General features: G+C 39.7%; 1 protein-coding gene across 3 annotated transcripts in view; it reads left to right on the top strand.

Moving 5' to 3' along the window:
• Positions 1 to 25,149, top strand: part of LOC139726498 (uncharacterized) — a 205,110-nt gene that overhangs the window by 42,624 nt on the left and 137,337 nt on the right. Inside the window, exon 1 of one of the 3 annotated variants that reach the window (XM_071637453.1) lies at positions 3,919 to 4,322. The exons of the other annotated variants lie outside the window; for them this stretch is intronic. The gene's annotated coding sequence lies outside the window, so the exon portion shown is untranslated. Of the gene's footprint in view, positions 1 to 3,918; positions 4,323 to 25,149 lie in introns of those variants that run through there. 3 annotated transcript variants of the gene reach the window in all.

Genomic DNA, 25,149 nt, shown 5'->3' on the forward strand with positions numbered 1-25,149 from the left:
TCTTCTCTACTATCTGGGTTGTCTTCTCTTGTTTTCTTTGATAATTCGTCTTTACTTTGATAAACGTACTTTCTTCCGTTGCTGTCCTGATCTATCTTAAAATGATCTGGAGTTAGTTCACGAAGATTTTCACGACCTCGACGACAGATGAATAGCATCAGTTCGAAGAAAACTTTGTACTGGAGACCTTGAGGAGTATCCTCATAAAATACCCTGATTTGTAGAGCTGATCTATGTCCTCCTCTGAGATAGGACTCCTATGGGTTGTATCTCCCTTTCCAAGTGTCTTCAACTGCACGAGGGCAGCTTGAGAAGCAACACTTGCCTCACTGAATTCGACGTCTTTAGTTATGTCTATAATTCTCACTTCTTTGCCATCAGGTCTTTTTAAGTGTCTGTTCAAACCTTGCCTGATTGCCAGCAGGCTAGCCCTTTTGTAGTGATCTCCGTCTACCTTTCTGACTTCTAGATAGAACTTTCGAAGAATACTTGCAAGATCGGGTTTGTGAAGCTGTTTGAAATCGGTATCTAAGTTTTTCTCACGCAGATAATCTTAAAATACACTCACCGAGATCTTGGTGGCTTTGTGCGTATTCTCACTGTCTTTTTATTCAGAAGTTTTTCATAATCCTCTGTATCCAGATCTGCAAATCTCCGACGAGCTGTAGATCTATCCATGGTAGCCGCCATGTTACTGTTAAGCCGAGATCTAGCTAATTTAGACCAGAATTAGATGTTCTTGTATCCGAGATCTGAGACACAATCCACGTCACATCTACCGTAGATCGTGAAAGATCGAATTACTAGTACTGCAGTATACTGTAGGCCTACGTAGTAACACATAACGTAACATGCATGCAAATGCATAGCGGCGGCGGCGGCCGGCTACATAATATCACGCGCGGGCTTTCTAGCATGGCAGTAGCGCTGAACTGATCAATCGTCGCCTGCACAAAAAAAAAAGGAAAAAAAAAAAAGATGCAACTTGTTTTCATTAAACCTAAATTTAATTTCCTGGTATGAAAGTGATATTTTTGAAAAATTGTATGCAAAACAATTTCAACTGCTTGATATATGAAATCTGTTTGGATTAACACAGAATTTTAGAAGAAACGATATTTTAGTTAATTCGTGATTGACCAATCAGAGATGTTTTTACTTCATATTTCAGGTCATCTCGTATATGTGACCGTGCACCTCAAAACGAACATAAAGTCGCACACACTGATTTTGCATGAGGACTGAAAATAAGTGAAATGGGTCAACCTAGCCGAACTTGACTTTTTCATGTTTTCTGAAAGAGCGGGTCTTCTTTTACATTATGCTAAAATTTGGTATCATAAAATGGGCAGGAAAGTGTGTTTTTTTAGCAGTTTATCTCGAACATTTTTGGTATAATAGTGTGATTAGGTGTGTCTTGAGAATCCCTTTTTCATTTCTGAAAAACCTTGTCCACACTCTTCACTTTCAACTCTAATAACTTTTGAAAGGATAGTGCTACTGCTTTGAAAGTTGGCATTAATTATGGGCAGAATGTGTTAATGAGGCATGCTTAATTTCAGTTTAATCTGATAATCTCTTCATTGTTGTTACTCTGGTGGCTTACTTCCTGTTTTTTGTCCCATTCATCACACAGCCAGCACGGTTTGGTAAAGATTAAGCGCTTGAATAGACATTGTACTTCAGAGCCTCTTTTCTCAGTTCACACTTTTCCTGAGTTTGTGCTTTCTTTCCAATATTTAAATAGGTTAGGAGAGTCCATTTGATTTGAATTATACATCAATTTAAAGCTTAAAGTCTGCTCTTTCAGAATATGGTCGTAACTAAAAAATCATGTCTGGCGACTTTTTGTTTGTTTTGAGGTGCAGGGTCACATATATCTCAACCAATCATGGTACAGTTTATAAAAACTTTGGGGAATCCCCCTCTTGCCGTCCAATATTTTAAATATTGGTCCCCTCGGCAAAAAATATTGGTCGAGTTCAACAAACTTTATAAGTGGGCTGGAGGTTATGAGGTGCGTCGACAAAATAACATTTGTATTTGGGCTCTAAAAATCCTCTGTATGTGTAATAATATGGTATATTGGCTGGCTGGAAGGTCTGTAGCTGATGTGGTATCCTGCTAGTGGATAAAGCATTTAGTGTTTCGTCTCACCTCCCTGGTTAAGATTTTGATATTTGCAATTTAGCAAGCCAATTATGTACGTGGCCGTTCCCCACCCTCCAATAGATTTTGAAACACCTCTTTTCCAAGGATTTTGATATAAGATTTAAAAAAAATGATAAGTGGGAGGGGGACTGACACCTCCCCCCGTTCGGTCACACGGTGAACAAGAGGTGACATAGATTATACAGCGTTCAAATCAATCAGTTCACCATTAGCCCACACCCTCCCCCGCTCGGTTGCTGCGATCCCTTGCTCCCTAGAAAATTTTAACATATCCATGCCCCCCCCCCCCCCCCCCCGTTTCTGCGCAAAGCCATGATTGTATAAGGACTCCCGGAGAAGAACTTAAGAGTTAGTTGTCTTTTGTTTCTCTCCCGGCTAAACGACTTCATGGAAGTGTATCGTAGGCCCGGCCGCACAGACTAGATATCTTACTTCCATTTACATAATATCTGTATGTCTTTTTTAGTTTTTCAATGCGATCTTCCTGTTATGTAAATCATTCTTTTTCAAGAAATAAACAAATCAAATAGAATGAGAACAATCGAAAAAGAAGCATTTTCCCAGAGCAATTCAGAATCCCACTCAAAAGAAAAGCATCTTTTACCCAAACAAAACCGGGTGCATTTAGTTTTGTTTCTAATAAAATACAGCAGTCCGTCTTTACCTGATAATATTTCCATTGTTGATTGCATGAATCATGTATATAGAGCAAGGTAATTTATTTGCAAGTCGTCCTCTCACCGAAACAATGGTAGATGAAACAGCATCATGCCTGAAAGCCTGTCACGGCTCAGCCATGTCTCTCTCATCCCTATCCCACGTGACATGTTCATAATGTGAGGTCATAATGTGACGAAGGACCGAAGAGCGTCTCGCACAGCCCCGAGCACAACGCAATTTGCACATGCAAGGAAATTGAAGTTCTCAGAATGTGTGAGAGAGACGCTGTGATTTTGTGAGAGTATAAGCATTGTTTCCAGTCAACCATTTCTCCATTTAAACAAGCATTGTGCTCTCAAAGAGAGCGAGAGCTGGCGGGGAAAAAAGAGGGGAAAAGAGAGAGGAATAGAGAGAACCTCAGCATAGTAATAATTAAACAGTTTGTGCTTGAAATAGAATACTCACAACCATGTGACAAAACTAACTGCTTTGCTTACCTTTTTTTTTATCTAGTAACTCCCCATTCATTATTCCTAATTCCTAATTAAGAATTTATCTAATTCTAATGTATCGCTTAAAGTTTAACAAAATTGTGCAGTTTTGAAACATTCCCTAACGGGCCAACAACTGCTTTCAGAGTTTCAGAATGATTTCATGTACAGCGACAAAAAGGCTATCACAGCCTATTTCAGCTAGCTTCATGTGAATAGCTGAAACGGGAGAAACGGGGGAAGGGATTTGAATGGAGAATAAACATGTCAATGACACGCCAAAATCGATGCTTTCCGCTCACGTCTTCGTAATCAATTTCCCTCACTGGGTGTTTACACGATCAAACGTGCCCCATGAAAGCTAAGTCGATGTTCCATATGTTGCGCTTCCTCGGCGAGAATTTCGTCACGAGGCCTACCTGTTGCTCAGAAAAAAACCGTGAGGAGAGTTTGTGTGGAGGAGGCATGCAAGCGGGTTCGTATGCACACAAACCTAATACTTTCGATTCAAGAACGGCTGCATTTCCGTAAATGCCAACCAAACAACGCCGTCTGCAGGGGACGGCGCAAAGTGACGTGAGAGCTAGGAAAACACGTCTGCTGGTCTCCTGCTTTGCTTGGAATGACTGCTTCGTTCTACTATGTACCTTGTACGAAATCAGAAATCCCATTGTATGGGCCTTGGATTCTCCCTAAAGCTGTCTAACCACAACACATCCATTGACCCTGATGCCCTAGGCAAGCCAGAGGCCAAGTTGGATGAGCAGAGGTGAAGTGAAGATAGCTCTCGTGTACAGTGGGAACGTGCAGCTTTTTTGATGCTGTGACAGAAGGCAATTTTGAAATGTCGGACGCGTCTATGTGTATGTGCATATTTTTTCCTATGGTATTTTGGCTGGAACTGTGAAAAGACCAAAACATTAGGTTAAAGAATAACAAACAAACAACGTTGATGCAACGTTCTTCTCGAAGTACGACTGCGGTGAATTAGCAGACGAGGTAAGTTATGGCTGGCGATACCCTAACCATTCCATATTATTTGATTTGACTGTGTGCTTGTCATGCCGATTGTACAACCTTCTTTTACCTATTTAAATGAATCAGAGACCCCAGCATCGCTCAACTGACACGCTATCCCCGACCTTAAAAAGCGTTGGAATTTCCTGTTCTCGATAGTCATGTGATAGTATTATTAAACTTCTTTTAGGATGAAGACAATACTGAATCCAAAGTCACCTTTAGCTGGAAGACAAATGACATTATGCCCAATATTTGTGAATATTTACGGGACGATACTGTTTTTTCTTTTTTTCATTAGAGGCCATATATCTTTTTTATTCACCATCATCAGGGTTATTATTATTGTTAGGGACTTGGCTGTTCCAACTATTAAGTAATCTTTTGGTTATTATGAACGACATTGTTTATTTCATGAAACACAGACAAGCTGAAATTTGTTGTTGTTGTTGTTGTTGTTGTTGTTGTCGAAATGCATGACTTTGCACATTTTGTCAAGCCCGATATCATGGTCCTAAAAAGGTGCTTACTGCTTTGATACATTTCTACCGCTGATATCATTCTGCCAATATCTTCACGATGGGACGTTTCTCGAGAGCAGAGTTACATGTGGAATGTGCGCTTTGAATTGCGTTCGTTGTACGTTTGTACACCCGTACGTGCACATACACCCAAACGTGTTCGCAGATGTGCACATAAATGTCCATTTTGCAGTGGTCACTGAAATCCCCTACTCATGTAAGTGAGATCTAGATTGCATGTCTAGTGTGCTGCACTGTGCATCCCTGGGCGTTAATCAGTGACTGTTACATTAACTTATAAGGGGATCGCAGGAACGCCCTCTAAAGGGTAAATCTATAACTCCAATGTAGCGCAATGCACATCCATAGAGTTGGTTAAACGTGGACAGTTGGCGCGCGTCTTCAGTGCGGATTTGCATGATTGCAAAAGCGTATCGCTGCATCAAGACGAGGACGCCGAAGCGATGACAGAACTCTTTAGAGCTTTTAGTGATTTTCATCATCTATCACACATAGGAGATCAGCATCTGTTAGAAGACATAATCTCGTTGCTCCCTAACCAATAATCTTAGGATTTGTCGCCTCGTCATTTACCCTTGGCATCGCCAGGTCATCCGAAATCCGCAGCCTTATCAGATTACGTTATGATATTAGAAGTATGCTCCGTGCGGATTCCCAAACCACATTGACGTCACACGGTCGTGATGTTACCTGCGCACAGCTTGTTCATAATTACGATGTGCGAGTACCTGGATGCATGGAGATACACATTTCGGGATTTATGTGTTTGCGCGAGTCATCGACATTTGCACGCGTACCTCTGTGTGTGTGTGTGTGTGTGTGTGTGTGTGTGTGTGTGTGTGTGTGCGTTTTGTCCTCAGTATACCGTGGAGCGGAAATAAAGACTAGGAGGGGAGGTGTATCATTTTGATTTTGTTTTATATTGGCTAAAACAGACATATAATGGTGACAAAATAAACCTAGAAAACGAGAAACTGACAGTACAAATGAAGGGATCACAGAACTCTCACTATTTCACCATAAGGTTTATGATCAAGCTTACAATTTGCAATTGAGGTATGGAACGTATGCACACGGCGAAAAAAAAATAATGAATGAATAAATGGGTATGGAATATGCATTTTGAATACACACACACACACACACACACACACACACACATATATATATATATATATATATATATATATATATATATATACAATGTATAATCCTGTCCCCCTAATTATAATGTGAGAGGGTTTTTCCCTGTTTCTGTGCTTTTTCACAAATTGACACAAATCATACACCATTACAACGCTGCAAGATTCTATCATCTGTAATATAGAATCAAAATAAGGAAATAACATTTTAAAATGTAATATGATATACACAGATATAATGCGGTGGAGGAGGCAAACGCAACTGGAGCGCCATTAAACAAGATGTTGGTGATCTGGGAATGTATTGTGCAAACGCTTAAATGCATTTACTCGAAAGGAAAAATAATATTATGGATGAAAAAAAAGTGGAATGGCGCAAAAGCATTTTCTAAAAGAAAAGTTTCTCAAAAATAATCGGTTCATGAAAATGCATGACCCTCTTCAATATTCAAACTCGGAGAGTGGTGTATGAGATCTTTATATGAAGAGTGCCTTCGATGCGAAAAAAAAAGTCTAGGATTTTCTAAAGTAGAATATCGAAACGAGATCTTTGAAGTTGAAAGATAAATGGGGAAGGAATGCAATCTTTCCAAGTAAAGAAGTTTGCAAACAGATGAAGACACTATGAAATAAAAAAAGAGGAGAGATGAGGTTTTGGAAGCCCAAAGTAGCTTGCCAGGGAAATTGAGATAACATTTTCGATGAAAATTGAGATATGTACTTACGAGATTGAGATATGTTCTTATGTAATGAATATTTGCATACGACTCCGGTAGAACAATAGATGTTTCTTGAGACACGCATGCAAAATACTCACACACACACACACACACACACACACACACACTAAAAGCATGATTTTACCACCATACCGGTATGCCTTTTTTCGGTACATTATTTTCGGTCTCGCTGAAGTAGTTTTGGCCGAAATCATACAGAAGGTTTCTTTTGGAGAAGCGGTTCCCCGTCAAACGATAAACAAGACAGCATGAGCACTTTATATAAAACAAAATGTCGGCCATTAATGGCGAGTGACCATGATTGAAAAGTACTCTATAGCGCCGTCCTTCCCCTCATGTTGTGTTGTTTCTGCAGAAAGTTACGTCTGACCGTGCCACAAATCCCTGCTCCGTTTTTCGCTGGCGACACACTAGGCCACAGTAGACATGCGCGGTGCGTCGATTTGCATGCACTGTAAAGCAAGCCTTCAAATCTTGGTAATCAACGCCAATTTTGTGGTAGCCAAGGGCCCTAATGCACATCACGTCATTACTCAGCGGGTCACAAATGGTTTGCATTGACAAACGCCGCTTGACTGAGGTGAAAATAGCCCCTTGGCGGTGAGTGCTGCCCGTTGTATAAGCAAACACGACCTAAAACACTTCTGTACGAGAACATTCTTTCCGGAGAGTCAAACTCAAAGCATATCATTGAACATTATACTGTTTCGAGTTAACGGAGTCCTCTCTTACAGGAAACAAACCAAATTAAAGAAGTAAATGGTAGAAACAAGGGAGACTCTTCTATCGTTAAAGGGAAATGGACCCCCAAAAGACGACTGCCTCGAATGCAGAAAGTAACACAAATCATATAGGTAAGACAAAAGAGAGGCTTAAGATTAATTAGACTATTTTTTTCTAACATGAATATTCGTTTTAGTCATTTTTCCTTATTTCCAAATTCTATAGATGGTAATAACTTACTTTTCTTCGGAACTTGAAATTCCTGCAATCTTTATGCTTGATTTGTAGATTTCCTTCATGTTTCTCTCTGCTTTTTTACATCTCTAGTATCATAACTATGACCGAAAAAGTAACGACTTTTACTGAAGGAGCATATATTTATGTGGTGAGATTTGAAATATCATATTTGTCATGACATATATTCTATGTTGCCACAATGAATTGTATATCTTTAAAGAATGTGAAAAATACAGTAAACTGAAACTTAATCTAAAACTGAAATGTCCGAGATATAAGTGAAAATAATCATAACGCGCTCTAGGCAAATATGTGTTGTTTTGATAAATCCAACCGTGCGCTGTTGCAACAAGGTAACTGCTTTTATTCATAGAGAGATTGAAAAAAACAGGACGCTTCCTTCAGTACGTATGTATGCATGTGTGTGTGTTCGTTTGTTCGTTTGTTTGTCTGGGTTTTTTTTTGTTTTATTCTATTTTGTTTTGCTTTGTTTTGGTTTTTTGTTTGTTTGTTTGTTTTTTACCTGTGGCCTATAATGCCAACATGATTAATTGTGTCGGTGGCATGTGACTGCAGGGCTTATACAGGACTGTGGGTGTAGGCCTACTTCGAATTTGTGGTTGTTGATGTTTGTTGCTGTTGTTCCGTTATTTTGTTTTGAGGTCAATACAATCTCAAGTACAGATTTCACGCTGGCCCGACCCCAGATGGCCAGAAACTTTTTGATTTTGAGGCAAAGTTCGCAAATGTTTTGACGTTGAGCTAATGGTTGACCGGCAGTGGGTGGATAAAAGGTCTGCCTTAGTACCCTTTGACATTTTGATAAAAACAGAACCTAGTTGAAAATAGCTGCTTGGCCATTCCTTATAGCCACAATGAATAGACCGTACCTAAAAAACAAAGTTGAAAACAAAACCTTGAGTCAAGGGGGCAGTCGCCTCGAAAACATACAATTTAGTGGAACAAGAGCTATTTTTGTACAGTATCATTGCGAAGTCAAACGTACTGTTTTGGCATGACTCCTCAGTTTTAAATTTAGCCTTGCAATCATAATAGCAGAGTGTGTTTGCTCAGTTATGGCGTGGAAGATACACAGATAATGTTGCAGCGCATGATACAGAGACGTACCCTGTCATTCTTTCACCGTATCAGAGCGTACCAATTTTCAGCAGACACTGGAATCTGATTGAGGGTATAGGATATGTGCGTGTGTCTGTATGTGTGCGCACGCACCTCCGCGCATGTGATAATGACGATGATGTGTGTCGGTGTGTGTTTAGTGTATGTGTTTGCTTTAACCATTCACGTATGCTACATTATTAGCATCAAATGCGAGAGAATTCTGCCTCACTCAACGCATCATTTCCATACCATGAGCGGTCTCATGATATGGTTTGTCTGTCTCCGAGGGGTTTTAAATCTGTTCTATTCATCCATTTATTTATTCTCCGTCGCAAGCCCGAGCCCGATCCCGAGCCAGGCTTAAAGAATTCGAGGATATGTGAGCAAGTTGAGATGGCGGGAGCGAGAAACTCTGGACGCATAATCTCTTGCCATCATCTGAAGCTGGGTCACTTGTCTGTCCAGTTCGGCTCTGTGAACAAGCAGTTTACTTGTAATTCTTTCTCTCCCTCTCTCATCTCCCTCCCTCTGATTCTCATTCACTTTCTCTCTGTAGTCTCCATCCCACTATCTCTCTCTCTCTCCCTCTCTCTCCTTCTCTCTCTCTCTCTCTCTCTCTGTTTTCTCTCATCTCCATTTCTCCTCTAGCTGTATATCTGTCTGTTTGTCTGTCTGTCTGTCTTTTTTTCTCTCCCTCTTGCGTAAGAAAATCAATCTGGCCCCCCGTGCAATGGATCTATCATTGCTCCTCAAATTCCTACAAATGAGAAAAAGCGTCCTTTGACGATCCATTAGCTAGTGGCTGAATAAACCCAGTTTATCTGACGAGGCATAGTAGGGATGGAGGAACGAGAAGAGACACAAAGGTGATTGTGTCAGGTTTACATTGCTCTGTTTTGTGGGATGCTTTGGTATCAGCTGTAGATAGGAAGTTTGTGGCATTATAATTTACTCGTATAAATGTGTGTGTGTGTGTGAGTTAATTTTCTAATGTTCGTGTGTTTGTGTGCGTGTGTGTGTGTGTGTGTGTGTGTGTGTGTGTGCGCGCGCGCGCGAGCGCGCGTGTTGTACACAATAGGCCGTTTTTGCATCAAAATGCATCCGAATTTATGGTTGTTTCATCCCTGGAATATAAAGAGACGAGCTATTCCATTAACTGCTCTTCATAAAGTAAATGCAATCACTGGAATCTATTTGGCATATATTATTGCTATGTCGGACAAGCCTCGGAAAAGCATTCAAGTTACAGTCAAGAACAACCTTAGTTTAAAAGGTATGCACAAAATTTGAATATGTCACAAAAACCGCCTATTGCACATATACACACTCGCTTAAATCATGCTACACTAAAAGTAACTCGGGTATAAACGTTTTAAACTCGGAAGGAGGAAGAATGCAGCGGTCGTCGTTAGCCTCATAAACGTGGGTGTTCTTTGTTTGCTTGTTAGTCCACATGAGCTGCACTGAATGTTTTCGACTTTCCCTGATGTAAGGATTTTATGCATAACAACGATATCCAAATTTGTACTATACAATACGATATGCTATTATATTACATAAATATTTGTTTATATTACAAGTATCATGTTGGCAATGTTCCAAGGACCGAATGCAACTACATCATATAAATTGTTCATGTATAAAGAATGAAAAAGAAACCAAGAAGGCAGATGTTGTCTCTCTTTATTGACGGTTTGGTGGTTAGTTCTCGAACGATCACGAGGTTGAGCTCACTCGCCATGTTTGAACCTCCAACACTGCCCCTACCCAGGGTCATTCGCTTCCCCTCTCTTGGAGCGCTTATCGGTCGAGGTTTAATTTTACCCGGGCCGCTAAAATGTCCATCCGCATTTCTCTCGCAGTCGGTTGGTGCGCCGAGCTACGCAATCTTCTGGGCGCACTGGGGAATAAAGTGAGCCCAATCTGCGCATGGTCGCACTGTTCGCGGCTCCTTAGTAGTTGGGCGACCGAGGGAGCAAGCGAGTCTGTCACTCAGCCATTTTATTCGTTTGTTCTGCGCACCAAAACCTCGGGAAGAGAAGATCGCTCGCGACAGCCTCAATATTGGAAGCTTTGAACGGAATACCCTCGAAACAGCACAAGACCCGCTTAGTTAACCCGTCCGCCATCTTCTCTCTTTATGACCTCCAAATACTTGTTGAACATCCCTGTGCCGTGCAGGAGCAAGTGTCGGTCGACAATAAAACACTGCATGCGCCGAGGCCATACAACAATTGCGATTGTGTGAGTATTCAATATAACTTATCTACACATTCAGCCCGCATAAATCGAGCAGACAGCGTCGTCTTCTTTTCAGAGTTTGTCGCCGGCGCTAATCTCAAGATCCAGTCGTTTTTTGCTGTGCGGATTGCCGGCAGGGATAATATCGCTTAATTGCGTTAATGAGTTCAAATGTGATGGTCTCAGACGTACGCGTATAATATGTTTGCAATGCCAGACAAAAGCCTTTTCTCATTCTCGGCGTCCTCGTCGGCTGGGGACGAATTCTGCTCACAAATCCCCGTCAGCTACAAGGCTGTCAGCCCACAATGTTCTTATTGCGCCTTTTTTTCCATTCTGCTTTCCTGCGCCATATGTTTGCTCGCATGTCATTTGCAAATCTGATTATCTGGCTGATTTATGGGTTTGTGCGTTCTCCTTCATTTCATATTCTGACTCTGGGTAGCTCGTGGCTATATTACGAATTGAATATGTATTTTCAGGATATGACATATACAAATACACGCATATATTCATATGTTCATATCCCTATATATATATACATATATATATATATATATATATATATATGTATATATATATATATATATATGTATATATATATATATATATATATAGGGATATGAACGTATGTATTATGTGTGTGTGTGTGTGTGTGTGTGTGTGTGGATAAACATTCACATTTTGTGTGTGTATACCTTTTTAATTGCATGTATATGAAAAAAAGGAAGACCAGAACAATTGCTCGGCTCAGCCACTGTAGCTGAATAAATGTTGAGATTTACAAGTCTGCGAAACGACAAATGTTTGAAGGATATTTTTCTTTCTCTCTTTCTCTTTCTCTCTCTCTCACTATTTATATATGTATATACTTGTATACAAGTATGGGTTATATATGTATATATATTCCCATAACTTATTCCCTCTGTCTCTATCTATGTATTCTATCTCTCCTATCTCTTACTAGATATTCTCTGGGGAATTGCTTCGTAGTATGCTCCGCAATTGGTTTCGACTCAGCAAGAGAAAAAACATCTGTTGATATTTAACATCACATGACTCAATTTATCGACGCACAGTCAATAATTGGAAAAGATGACGGCATTTTACTTTTCTGAATTTGCCGCAACAGAAACAAGATGCTCTAGACCACTGCACACAACTTTACGATTCGTTGACGTGTAGCTCCTGAATACCAACTTTTATGTGGCACTCACTGAAAAGGCATATCTCTTGTGAAGTAAGGTTTATTGCAGGGGAGCCGATAATATGACACGGAGAAACATATTCTTGAGAAAATGACAATAGATGAGTCACGAATCACTTCCAGTCATCATCATGCTACAAATTGACAGGGTCGACGCAGATCCCAGGGTCTAATCACAATTTGCTGGCATAACATTCAACCTGATACGGAAACACACCCTTCCGCAACCATACACAAATATTCGCAGGCACGCACATTGACAACCCAAACCCAAGCATATACACGGTACCAAGAACACACAGGCGCTGAGAAACAATCGCTCGTGCCATCAAACGCACTGACGTAATGTACACACATATTCCGACTTTTTCTTCTTTCTTGACGTTTGATATTTCAACTGTTCCTCTGCAATATCACAAAACCCGCCTCTGTGTTGCCCTGCCTTGAAACGTTTGTTTTCCCTGCCCTGGTGGGAATGAATTACTATTTCTATCTTTCTTTTTCCCTTCTCGACTTGGCCAGCCAGCATTCATCCTACGCGTGACCGGTTTTTACTGCATAAGCAACGATGCAGCGACGTTGCGTCCCCAAATCTAATTACTTGAAACCTTGAAGAAGAACCTGAGAAAGGGCACATTATCTGCTGACAGTTATCACCGGAGTCTTCTTTTTTAAGTAAGTGTTGGCGGCATACAAACTCACACTGAAGTCGCAATAATGGCACTAGATGATCCTTTCAAGGTGGACAGCATTTTTGGTAAGGTCAAGGTTCGAATCAAAGCGGTGGTTTTTGGTCAGTAAAACTGTTACTCTTTCTCTGACCAAGACAGCATTAACTTTTCCCGCTGCACAGAGTCGCCAAGTGCCAATAGCTATCGCTAGTCTTCACTATAGTCGTTCAAAATGAATATTGTCAGGAGGTTTTGATTGTGAATAAATAAATGGGCGAAACAGCGGAACCGAGCAAAAAGACTACTCTCTGAATTCCTCAGGTGGAAATCGATATATAAGATTGAAGTTAGGGAAATCCAAACTTTGACTGAGAAAATAGATTAACTTGTAAATCTATCAGATTGAGATTTTCAATCTAATGTTTGATTTTTCCCTCATCTCAATCAAACGAATTTAGAGGGTATAATAGTTCTAAGCTGTGATAGACATTGTAATGATTTCTATTCCTCGCTCTTATGTATTACGGATTAATCTAATGCAGATATGAACTTTGTTACCCCACTGGGCGGTATAATGTATTGCTGTTGATTTCACAGCACAACTGCGTGTAGATGATGACCAGAATCTAGATAACCTATACTCATACTGTAAGTATTATTTTCCAGGGTATGGATGTTTAACAAAATTGGAATGCCTACCAGGAATGAAAGGCACACCTGGCATTACCAAACAGTGCTATTGTTTCATCTGAAGTGTGTTGCCAATTTTGATTTCGGATACTTCTGTTTTCTTCCTTTACCGCCATCTCTTCCTTGTTCAAAAAGTTGTCATTGCTGTTCCGAGGATCGCGTCTGGTAGTAAGTTTGCAGCAAGTATTATATCAAATCCAAGAAGCCTCTCAACATCTTTCAATAACGCACTTTCTTCACGTTCCCCTGTGTGGTCGTTCTTATCATCATCATCATACCGCCATACCGCCTGAGGCCTTCCCCCTCCAACCCCTCCCCCCTTCTCTCTCTCTCTCTCTCTCTCTCTCTCTCTCTCTCTCTCAGTAGAACCGTTGGCGTAAGAACAAAAGCTTGATAAAGCACGCTGGTTTCAAGACTAAAATGCTTCCCTCAATTTTGACGACATATCTTTTCCGCTGTGCTCTAGGAGTACGTATACATTTACAAGTATACTATAAATGTATGATATTATATTGTATTAACGTCAAGAGTAAATCAGGTCGCCAACCGACCAAATACAATGCCTCCACATTTGGCTGAAGTTGCACGAAGGAATTTTGAAATTCGTTTATACTGACGTGCGAATGCAGGGTCTAATGAAATTATCATATTTGTTGATCCGATATCTCAGGTCGTTTCTCTGAGCACGCTGATTGAGTAATATATAGGAAGAATTCTTCGTGTTTGAAACAGATTTAAAAAAAAAAAGATCGGTACACTTTTTAGAGGGTGTATGCATTTTTTTCTCAATTGACCTTTTATTATATTTTGGTGATATGACTCGACGCAGTTTGCTGTGTTCAAAATAGATATGTTTATACTGTATAGATAATAAATGCCCACTTCACATTTTCGGTATTGAGGGACCTGTTTCATACCTTCAATGCTTCAACATCTCTGGAAGAAAATCTCTACCGTGGCGTTTATCTTGGAAAAGATGGTTTTTGTTATTTTGAGCCTCTAGTCCCCTCAAGACTATTTGTGGACAATTCGTATTGTCATTCTACCTTACTTTAGGCTGTCCTATGCCTCGAAATATTCATACCAGACTTCATATTATGCATTTTACTTACCAAGCATTACACAGACACCAATATATTTGTCTTTCCCATCCCATTTTCTCTTCTTCTACGCTCCCCTTCCCCATTCCCCCTCTCCCTCTTTTCTTCTTCTCCAACAAAGCAAGAAACAAACGGCTCCGGAAAAGTCAGTAATTCAAAAGCGTTCATGCATGTCGTATTTCCTCCTCGCCTGCATCTGTCGTCTAGTTTTCTCTAACGGACCGAAAGGTGGAGGATAGAATCGCCTGAGATGGCATGATAAAGTTGTTTGGTATATAGGAACGGGTGGGTGGGGGAGGGGGTGAGGAGGGGGAACCAAACACTAATGGCATGCAGCCATACATAAACTAACCTGTAGTAATTTTCCCCACACGCCAGGGTCGATTGTATTTATGACGGCCATGCTTAGAGGATTACCATTACCATTACTGCTATAGGGGCTGCAGGCTCCACAGCCACGCTCTCTTTCAAGCTGGATGTGTCACGTTTTTTCTACGTAACTGCAATGGCTCGCTATCTCACGTGTTCAGCCCGAGTGTGTGTGAATTATCTATGCTTTGATCTTACGCACGCTCTGATAATAACAGACATACCTATAGGGACACACCGCACTATTAATTCATAACCATTCATCAGACAACCATTACTACACACGCGCTATAACCTGGGATGTTATATCCATTTTGTAAACAATTGCGAACGCATGCACATGAACACACTCGCACGGACACACTTGTGTTATAAAACAGAGATACATAATATGGCAGTATATAGTGGTAACAGCGGGTTCCTTTTGGAAGGAGTGAGGATGCCTTGGCAAGTGTTAGTCACTGATCGATGACTTCATGTGTTTGTACTTTCGGCCACAAGAGGTCGTTTCTCCCTGGGATGCGTTGCCATGGTAGTTGTGATGTCATATCACCCGTACGCTCAGATGTGTGACGTCATTTCAAGTTCTCATTACCCAAAATCCATACCAATGTGCGAACACCCATTTTCTCGTACAGATGTAGACTTATTTGAGAACATATCTGCACAGACCAAATAGCTCATCAATATTTCTTTCCTTTCTTTTTTCTTTCCTTTTTTTACGCGGCACCATTTGGTTATGGAGGTACGTAGTTGCAAAACCTACCACAAAATAGTTACCTCAACATTCACAGATGATGAAATAACAACATCGTGTAAAAACAGAGAGTTAAATCTATAAAAAAGAACAACACCCAAACAAACAAAGATTCTTGCCGCCATTTTGTGTCCACGCCTCTTTAACATTGCACCTGTTTCCATTTGTCACTGGAAGGAAATACAGCCGTCAGAAATCTTAGAGATGAGTGAATGAGTACAACGATAAGTAATATGTGAACATATGCCCCCTTAGAAATATTTGACGATGGAGACATGTGTTAATCTCAGCTGCTCCTCTTGAAAGTGAAGTTCCACTACTTGCGTGTTAGAACCATGTCTTATGTCCCTGGGGACTTCTTTTCCCCCTTTGTTCAATCATTTCTTCGAGCCGTAAGAGAAAGACGACGGTAGCAATCACGAACCACTGTCATACCGTCTCAGACAAGCTCAGCTGTTCCTATGATACGCAAATTAATTCCAATCTCTTCTAGTTGGAGAAGAATCAGCCACCTTGGAATTTTGGTCCGCCCCACGCTCGGTGGGGACCTATCTTCCCGGACGGTAGGCCTGTGCTCCTCCAGCGTTCTACGCTCCTATCTAACCCCGCCGACTCCAAAGGAAAGAAATCAATGATCAACTCTGCAAGATAGACAGATGAAATATCATGCACGGAAAAGAGATTTGCTACATCGATTGAGCAGCACGCACGCACGCACTTCACGCGCTCCTCAGCATTGCTAAACATACCGCAGAAGCCCAATCCTTCGCGCATATTATCTCGTTCACGGAGTATTGCATAATCGATAAAAGAATACGCGCGAGGAAGCGGTTATGGCGATTTGCCCTGGGATCGAATTGTAAGCAAAATTCCTCATCACCAAAGAATATCTGAATTATCATAAGCAAGATGCAGTATCGATCGAGAGCCATGATGAAAAGTGATTCCGGATTCCGCTCGGGGCAAGATCAAAGTTAATTGGTTTCTTATTTTTTTCGGCTCCGAAGCAGCAGCTCTCCACAGCGAAAGAGAGAGAGAGAGAGGGAGGGAAAAAGCAAAAACTCAAGTACAATGCGTACTATAGCGAAACTACGGAAATCAAATAATCATCTTTAAAAGCAATCTGGTTGAAATAACAAAAGTGACGTGCGGAAGATGATCCCTTTCATTGCTATCATGTACATAACATCCCAATGCGGGGTATCCCATTTAAGCTATATAGCTACTGATTAAAAAAAATACATGCAATCTTAGACACAGTAAAAAGGATAGACGTATCGCAAGTAACATTTTGGTCTAGAAGTTACCGTCGTTCTGTATTCTCTCCCATGCATGAACAGCAATCATTCAGCATGTGTGCTAAAAAGATGAAACCTGATGTTTAACTTGGATAGTAAGATGTAATGATGACAAAATGATTTATCAGAGTAGTTACTGTCTAGTGAGAGAGGGGTTTTAAACAGAAGGCTAAAAGATTATTATATTGATTATTCTGTTGTAAGTCAATGTGGTCCAAAGCTTTTTTTCTTCAAGTCCTCTGAGTTTTCTACGAAGGGTGCACCTCCAAAAATACCAAGTTTAGTGGATTGAGTCTCTAAAAAGTTGAAGAGCAGCATCATCTTTATTGTGATTTATTCTAAATGCAGCTTTCAAACAGCGTGTTCCAGTAATTGACTTTACATAAAGCATCGGCAGTATAAAATAATATTATGTTTACCTCGAAATGTTCTAATGCAAGAAGTGGTGAAATGGATCTTATAATACCGTCTGTTCAAAGTGATTTCATTGAGTTAATGTAGTTAAAGATATTAGCCATAGAAACTAGTAGATGCTTCATTTAAACCCCCCCCCCCTAAAAAAAAAGAGAAAGAAACTATGGAATTTCAGGTTCATATTGTAAGAAACGTGCAGTCGTTTGTAACTTCATTATGCAAATTTGATGTGGTGACGACATCATGACGTCGCACTGTTCTAGTAAGTTTTCCACAAACATGCTATGAAAAGCTCAAAGTTTCTTGTCGATAAATCAGCAGCTCCCTACACTCCCATTATAATTCGTTATTAAGCGATGTTAAGTGGTTGCGAAGACAATGTATAACATGATAATCATCCTAAACATTTTTGTACGCTGCTCGGTGTGGAATACGTGAGGCGATTGCAACGCTGCCTCAGTACATCTTTATCTGTGGTTTCTTCATAAGTTTGTTTAAGTACTATAAGATATATATTTGCTTTTTGTTTGTTTGTTTGTTTTTTAGACCATATGAATCTTCGTAGTCCTTCAACTTCCTATCAAGTTTCCGCATTTAACCCGTTCAATACTAAATTCTGAAATCCCCATAGATTTAATACACAGACCACCAGGTTCCCTTGTGGAATGGGTTAATGATTTTTCTACCATTCTCTTTGTTTGACTACTCAGTACCCTTAATCACTACAGTCACCTTAACGTCAAATAAACATTCAGCAGCGTTATACTGTGACAGTGAGATGCGAACATTTCAAAATGTTGTTTGCACGGAAAATGCGATGTGAAGTTAGAAATCCAGGGAGTGACTTGTTTCGGCTAGCACTTGTCATCGTTGTTTTTGCATCATCTGATTTTTTTCTAAACGATACCTTTTTCTTTCCTCAACAAAACATGGTGCATTAATTGTTTAACCGTATCAGTATTTACCTTCTCCTTTCTCGTATCACTTCGTATATTGTTTTGAAGAAAGAAGTACAGATGTGCCCTTGTTGAAAGCAAAAAAGTCTTGAGGAAGGAGACTTCCAAATGAGAAGGTATAGATATTCGATGACTTTATCAGTTCTTTTTTATAATGACCGGTCACGTCTTTTTAAATGCTTGCACAATCCCTTTGCTCCATAAACTACGTTCATAAGAAATAAACACAACATAGGGATCCAAGGGACTAGCGTGTTTAACGTTGGTTCCTCGAAATAAGTTATTGGTAATGAGAATCTAGCATTATACCATTTATCTATATAATTCTTATCATATCAAATCAAATTTATGGATAGATTAACATACCTACCGTTACCAATGAATAGATGGATGGTTAGAAACAAACGACAGATAATGAGTACTGTCGTGTAATAGTATTGAATCGCGTATAGGTACATCGAGACCGAAAACCAATTTCCAAGGGGAAAACATCCGTATAATGTCAACCAATGAATTTCCCGAATAACTCACTTGTGAATCGATGATTGCAGTTCAACGACGATCTGCAATGGCAAGGACGAAGTCAACTGACATTTTCCCCATATTGGTATATTATTTTCCCATGCATTTTCTTTTCCTGTACGCATAATATTATTGATATGATCGCACATAAACGATGCTAGCAAGAATTTAGATTGAGTGAATCGATGCTTTATCCATTCCTGATGCTCGCATAAGCTCGCATGATGATGATGACAGATGACTGTAGAGTAACATTAAAAAAAAAATCAAAAATGCATGGCAAATATTGAGAATCAGGAAATCTTTCGGCCGCTGGAAATTACTCGAAGTAAATGGGAGCCAGCATGAATGTGATCAAAAGGACATGTACATTGAAATGAAATCTTTATGAAGTTGAGTGGAGGAGGATTGAAATTGAAAACCGTTGATGACGGAATTTTTGGGCAGAGGGGCGCCATGAAGTGGAGCGGTGATTGAGGAATTTAGCATACCACCCGGAAGAAAGGAGGAAACGGAAAGAGAGGAAATCATATTACAGCACAATAAGATTAGGAAGTCATTTATTGGGAAATCTTGACTGGCCGCCGAAGCAATCTTCGAACCTAAGCCTTCACATTTAAACATTTTATACAACAAAAAGCATAGCAAAAACAACGATGGTTCCTGATACTGAATATCAAATCAAACAATCATTACTCTAAATCGTCTTCATATGATGTAGTTTTCCTAACCAACAAAATGTGGGCGTACTCGATGCTTTTCATCAGACCTGACTTTCTTTTGAATGGGATTCACTAGATGTTGAAATGTCACAAAATCATGTTTCGAAATAAAAACATGTTTTACATATCATTGTACGAATTTATTTGAATTCGAGCCTTCACGTTAGTTTGATAAGAGATCACAACTCCCGTCTTACACGTGCCAAAAAAAATAAAAAAAATGAAAAAAAAAATCTCTCGATTGCCATAAATTTCAGCCTTGATGTAAATTGTAGCATCTATGACTTTTACATGATAGGTTATCATCGTTAATCTTATTGAGCGCGGTCTCTGTCTTCTTTTTTTTTTTTTGGGGGGGGGGATAGTCAGCGTGTGGTAGTTTACATTAGAATCCGTTGTGAATAATTTGGGAGACTATAAGAAACAGAGTAAGGTAGCGAGATGGACAGAAAAACACAAGGAAACGAAGCAGACGAAAGCACGTCTAAAAGTAGCATATTGAAATATAATTCTTACCGTCCAATGTTTAGTACAATGAATTGATGTACCAGATCTAATCACATGTAGGTTAACCGTTGGTAAGTAGAATAACTTCAACAACAACAACGACAACAAAATAATGAGTCAAGTGGAAGGTAAGAAGATCAACATGATAGATTTCGGCCAAATCTTCATTTGTTCATACCGTGTATTATACGTTCTCATCTCCGTCTCTCCTTTGCAAACACGCATAATGAAATGAACGTTTGTCAACCCGCCATTTTGCCCTGTCCGCCCAGCTGGCACCAGATAAGTACACGTATAACGTGAACTGGTGGAGCTCCGTATTTGCCGTTCGTGAGTGCACATGCGCCATTTGAGAACTCAATGTAAAGCGATGGTTGCTGTTGTACGGGTATTTGTCGGTGTTATCTTGCCTTATATCATCGCTTCAATTTGCCTGCTATTCCGAGTATTGCAAAGAGCAAATTGAAGCCGATATGTCATCCCATTAAAAACCCAAAAAGAACAAAGAAAAAGAAACCCTACGGTTTCATGACATAAGAAAGTTGAAAAAGAATGACATTAAATCTTTTGAACGCGTTCTGCAAATCTGCCATCTACGAATAAAACAGAAGAGACGAAATTAGAACATGCAAACTCCTCGTGCTACGCAATGGTGGTTTGTGTGTGTCTGTGTGTTAATGTGTGTGTGTGTGTGGGGGGGGGTGTGTGTGTTGATCTATATATTACATCTATACGTCTCACGCATAGTATATCTATAAGCATTGATTTTGTCTTTACTGCTGATGTGCACTTTTCAAGCGTTTTATAGGTGGATGGGTAAAATAATTCTTGAGTCCCTTCGATTATGCATATCCTTACTTGTTACAAACATTGTAGGTATAATCATCGTTTGCTACAAAAGGTGTTTATCAAATGTGCTACAGAGCCGTGAAATGAAGAACGCTGTGGTACAGCGTATAATGCCTTGGAATCTTTGACAGTTTATATATATATATATATATATATATATATATATATATATATATATACTCTCTCAAAAAAATCGAGTGAAAATTTTCACTCTAAAAAGAGTGAATTTCGAGTGAAATTGGAGTGAATTTTGAGTGAAAATGCTCATTTTCACTCGTTTTGGAGTGACGTCAGGGATGACTCGAAGATTTTGGAGTGATCCCTGACGTCACTCCAAAACGAGTGAAAATAAGTATTTTCACTCAAAATTCACTCCAATTTCACTCGAAATTCACTCTTTTTTGTATTCACTCTTTTTAGAGTGAAAATTTTCACTCGATTTTTTTTAGAGAGTATATAATATACATACATATACATCCACTTGAGCCCAGACTATGGCTAGTTATAAAGAAACTTTGACTAGTGTTTACCTTTACCTCAAGTCCGTTCGGGGAGCATCAAATCGGCAACCCAGCTGCTGAAGTAAGGTCATGCATAATCCGTGATATTTTATTTGCGATATTTCTTCTAATAGATGTTTACGAAACGTTGTGAGATCTTATATTTTGAACAGTATATTCCCATTCATCAGGCCTGAGTAGTACTAATGTGTTACTGCCACCGAGAGTCATTTTGCATTGATTAGCACTGTAATCATAAACATGATCATCAAAAATCCTTGTCAGGGGTAGCTCTATTTGTTAAAAGATTGTATGTCAAAAATAAATACAATAAATGAAGAAATTCTCCTGCGATAGGTGGCATATTCTGATCACTGACGAAAAAGAAGAATGCCGGCATCTCTTTACCTGATGAGATCTCTGAATAATTGGAAGATGGATGAGGGGCTCCGAGATCCCCTGCCAGGAAAGCGATTTTTCTTTTGCTCGTGTTTTTTTTCTCTCTCTCTCAAACTAAAGGTCAGGAAACGGGTCTGTCTTGAATATTTATGATGTATTAGCATGTTTGTGAGAAATCGACTAAGCAGATGACAACAAATGGTGATTTTCTGCTGGTTCTCTAGATTTTAGCTCGGTATGGGCTTCTGGGCAGTATTTTTGTTCCAGGTATAAGCTGGGACCATCCATTTACACACAATCGTTAATAACATTCTCCGTTGATGCAGATGAGGGATACACTTCAAGGAAGGGGATATCAGACGCCAGTCTCGTCAGATGTCTGTAGGCCGTCTTCCTATCTTCATAATATTCGTCATTCTGTGCAAATCTGGTTTCTTGTGGATCGCTCTTCCCGCCTATTTCGAGGTGACCTTTAGAACAGGATGAACGTCGCGAACCAACAAGTGTGTTCACTGTCATGACTGTGAGTTCTATGAGGTTTTCACCGGATCTTCGGATCTCCGGATTCGTGCTGTTTATAAGTATCCTGTCTGACATGACAATTTCTGGGCTTGCTACAGAAGTACAAACCTGATATGATAAGATTTTTGTCATTCAAATGACAAACATTTACTTCATTGTTCAACACTATTCGCCCTTTGTCTATGTAGTTGTGTGTCTCTATGTCTTAGTGATATATGAAAAATGTCTCGTAAATCGTTCATCGAGGCCGTTTATGAAAGAATGCATGATTGGGCTTTGGACATAGAAAGCAGTGCTTGGCCGCCTTTTTTGTTTTAATTTTTATTATAATTATACTAATTGTCAACTTTTCTTATACCACAGTACAGTTACATTATTATTGTATTATACATCAAGCGATCTCGATACTTATTGATTTGAATTATGTGTAGATATTTGTAAATATCAGATGTAACATCCAAAGTGAGCACATTATACATTTGTGTGTGTTGAATATCGCTGTCCGTATTCACCTCGATGCTTTGAGTTTTAACCTTGTGTATTTGGAAGTTGTTACAGTGATGGCACGTGATTTCAAGGATCATGCTCCCATCCCCACTGGGCAGGTTAATGGCGCAAAACGCGAGACTGCTGGTAGCACAGCTTGGATAAACTCAGCGGGGGTGCGACGGTTCAGTACCTAGTAATCCGAGGAATGAGCTTGTTCTAGAAGCTTCACGAACCGATAGGTGCACCTGTCCGGCAGAGCTAGACTGCAACCTGATCTTAAAGGGGAAATCCAGTCCAAATGTAAGTTAGTCTGATTAGAAAAAATAAAATGTTACGAGCTCAACAGTACAATTTTGATCGAAATCGGGTGAAAAATATAAGGAAGTTGACATTTCAAATTTTCGCTATTTTTTCAGGAAACAGTGCTTAAATATTCAATATGAATAAGTATGTAAATGACAAAGTGAGCATGTCATCCTCTCACAAATTGCCATATAGTTTGTACATACAATTTGTTTTTATTTTCATTTTTATTTTTATTTGTTCATTTCCATCTGAGAAGATGGCTGCATATCCCATATTCAGCTACGTTAAGTTGATCTTCCATGGGGTCCAGTTGGATGTGAGGTTTGACCACTTCACCGAGTTAAACACCCTGCTCTTTTCGATAAATAACTGAAGCGGGATCTTTTACCATGAGTCGTGACTCTCTCACACACGGGACCTCCATTTTATGTCCTATCCGAGGGACAGAAACATTGAATTTTCGTCATTCTTTTTTTTTCTTTTATTTTTGTTGTTGTAATTTCAAGTTTTTTCATTCAAACGCAATTATGCCCGAGGCTCAAATCCTGGTATATCTAACTGATCAGTATTCTGTATTAATTCAACCAGCAAAAACATCATGTTTCAGACTTCAATGACAGAAACATTGAATTTTCGTCATTCTTTTTTTTTTACACGATCGTTGGCTCACTCATTTGCATATTTATATCCAGTGTACAAGAACTATTTTGCAGAACTTAGCAAAACTTAAAAATGTCATAACTTCCTTATTTTTCATCCGATTTCAGTCACATTTTTTTATCGTTGAACTCATTAGATTTAAAGGAATTGTATAATTTTTGTTGAGGACTAATTTCAGGTTTCTAACATATTTTGGTGAGATTATGAGAAACCTTTTATGAAATACAAAAGAGCATGTGATTTCAAAAAGAATTCAACGTTGATTTCATGAAAATTGGTCTTGAAATGGCTGTAATATCAAAAACAAAGCTAACCTTTACAAATAGTGGGACCCTCCTTTTATTACGATCACTTTATTTTACTTTGTTTTTTTAATGTCTCAGCCATTCCGAAACCGATTTTCATCAAATAAACTTTGAATTCGTCTTAGAATGGTGTGTTTTGTACTATTTCATAAGTGGTTTCTTGTTATATCTCACAAAAAGTTAAAAGCTAAATCCTCATCTCCACCAATACTATACCATCCCTTTAAACCCTTTTTTATCAGACTAACGTATAATCATTTGGACTCGATTTTCCCTTTAACGGTCCGCGGACTACTGACCAGGTATCTCACGCCTCTCCCGATCTCATTATCGGCGACGCCGTGCCTGGGTGTAGGCTATCCGCCAGGGGGTGAGCTCCTTGCGCCGGAGGTAAGCGACGACGTCTTGAAAACTTAGGTCGCCATGTCTTTTGGGGCGCCTTGTTGAGAAAGCCTCGGCAGAAGGCGAGCGAAAAGTCAGCTGTTCAAATAAGACGCGCTTTTACCGCCACGGGCCCTCCCGACCATCACTGGCCAACCAGCGGAGACTAGAGCGGGGACAGTAATTGACACACTGCTGTTAATTTTGAGACTAAATCAGATCTGCATTGACTTTTCTCATGCTGTGTGTAACAGGCTCCTGCATGTATCCCTCTTCTGTTCAATACAGCTAAAAGTCACTTTCCTGTTTTTGTCGACCTTCAAGTCTCCGCCGGACATTCTCCCCATTACTAGCATTTATCACGTGTTGGATGAAATTCTTTACACAGGTTTTAGGATATCCAATTAAAGGTACTGTTTACTATTAGGAGCACTGATT

The sequence above is a fragment of the Diadema antillarum genome, unplaced genomic scaffold (assembly GCF_040938485.1).
Source record: "Diadema antillarum isolate AM-2024a unplaced genomic scaffold, OU_Dant_1.0 seq00000085_RagTag, whole genome shotgun sequence".
NCBI classification, from domain to species: domain Eukaryota; kingdom Metazoa; phylum Echinodermata; class Echinoidea; order Diadematoida; family Diadematidae; genus Diadema; species Diadema antillarum.